Raw genomic sequence first — 2,355 nt, 5'->3', positions numbered from 1 at the left:
GCCAGGGTGACCCTTTGAAATTGTGTATTATTTCATATCAAAAGGTTTTATGGCTTCTTCATTTCAATAAAATAAAAGTTTTACACGGGATTACAAAACCTTTCATGACCAGATCCCCTTTACATCTCTAATTTTCTCTTCTACACTCTCCACCTTGTTCTGTCTCAAAATGGACTCCTTGTTCTTCCTTCAACATGCCAGGTACTTTCCTACAGTAAAATGTTTCCATTGGTTATTCCTTTTGCCTTTCCACTGTCTCCTTTAATGTCTCTTTGAATGTCACTTTTTCACTGAAATGTATACTGACTACCCTATATAAAATTGTTATCTCTTTCCTCTCTCCAGCCTCCCTTACATTCCTTACTTTTTTTCCCATCATAATTGTCACCTGGTAGCATACTATTCTATTTGCATGTTGGTTATAAAGTGCTGTGTGTTTCCTCTCTTTTAGAAAATAAACTGCCTAAGGGCAGGGAGCTTTCCCAGCATTGTTTTCTGATTTACTTCAAATGCATTGAAGAAGGCCAGACACATAGGAGGTGAGTACTATATACTTACTGAATAAATATATACCTCTTTTTGACATTTTCCCATATATTCCAAGTTTAGGCACAGATTTCACCCTCTTATCATGCAATAGTGTAGTCCTCATTTAAACACATTTTTATTTGATAAACACAGCCACCGATCACACTCTGAAAACTTCCTTCTTCTGAGTGTTTGCCATCACTTTACTTGTATTAGTATAAACCACTGAAGTTAGAATTTTCTAAACTTTGTTCTATAAAACACCAGATCAGCAGGATGTTAATGGATATTTTACACTGACACAAACATCTATATACATCTATACACACAAGTTATGCATATAAATACCCTTCATATGCACTATGAATCTGCAAATGAGGATTTTAGGATATCATGTTTCCTAAACTTATTTGGCCATGGATTTCTTTTCCAGGTCCTCTCAAGTTGAAATTTCCATGGTCATTCTTCAAAACATATTCATTATTGGTTTATATCTGTTGTTTGATCCTATGTATGCACAGAGGAGGACATACTCAACTAAAAGCTGATGCATACAATTTGGATACATATGAAAATGTCTCAACATAGTAGGAAAGCGTTGTGTGTCCTTAGGCACTAAGTGTTTAGAAGCGGAAGATAAAATGAGACCTCCAAAGTCAAATTAAGGATGCAGATTGCATCCTCAATCTCTCCTAACATCTCCATTCATGCTTGTTTTGGGATATGAATTGTTGTGAGATGGTGGGGGGGCCAAAATTGGAAGAGGACGGCAAACTATTTACATATATAATATTAAGCAAAGATATTCATTCTAATTTAAGGGGAAGCAAGGCAAAACATCTTGAAAAGAAATCTCTACTCTTTAAATAAATGTGTGTATTAAACAGAACTATACTGAAACACTAGAGTTTCTATCAGTTTCCATGTTGATGACTGATTTGTTGGGATGGGCAACATCTTTGACATCTGCCTTAAATTAATATTAAAGGGCTTCAAAGAAAAGTCAACTCTATGTTCCTGCACTTTGGAACCAGGAAGTCAAGAGTTTGATTCCTGGAGGAATTAACTAACTTATTGGCAGTATTAATGAGAATATAATTCTTTCTTTTCAAAATGAGGGATTTCAAGAGCGCTGAATAAGTGTCTCCTACCAATAAATAAAATATTTTAGAATAAAAGAAGTAGCACGGTGGGAAAAATAGGTAAGAGAAGCGACAATTTAAGAAGTTTAGAAAGAAAAATAAAAACTAAACTAACAGAAAAAACAGATGAAAAACACTCAATGCCCAGCATCAACAAAATGTGCTTTTCTTCTTGCTTATCCTTTTACCTCTATTACCTAGAAGCATGCATAATTCAATTACTATTTCTTATATGAATAACTGAGTGAATAGTACTTACCATGGGACATTGAGTTAAGCCAAAAAACAATTCTAAACCTCAGCATCATTGAGAAAAATAAAGGGGGGCTGGTGGATGGTGCCAGAAATAAGTATCAATAATATATTATGAGTGAAACATAATAGAAAAGATCAAAGGATCAAGATGGAATTGGAGAAAGGAAAGCAGGATCATAGACACCTCTGAGTACCTACAAATCAGGAAAAATTGATAATCAGGACAAAATACATACATATGGGTATTGTCTTAATCTATTCTGGCTTATGTTACAAACTACCATGGACTGAGTGGCTTATAAACTTTCATCTTTCACAGCTCTGGAAGGTGGAAGTTCAGGATATGGTTGGGTTCTGGTGCAGACCCTCTTCTCATTGTATCCTTATATGGCAGAAAGAGGGTGAGAGAGACCTCTCTACAGTCCCTCTT

Source organism: Nomascus leucogenys, chromosome 1a (genome assembly GCF_006542625.1).
Source record: "Nomascus leucogenys isolate Asia chromosome 1a, Asia_NLE_v1, whole genome shotgun sequence".
NCBI lineage: Eukaryota > Metazoa > Chordata > Mammalia > Primates > Hylobatidae > Nomascus > Nomascus leucogenys.
The sequence above is the reverse complement of the archived record's forward strand: the minus strand, read 5'-3'. Positions refer to the sequence as shown.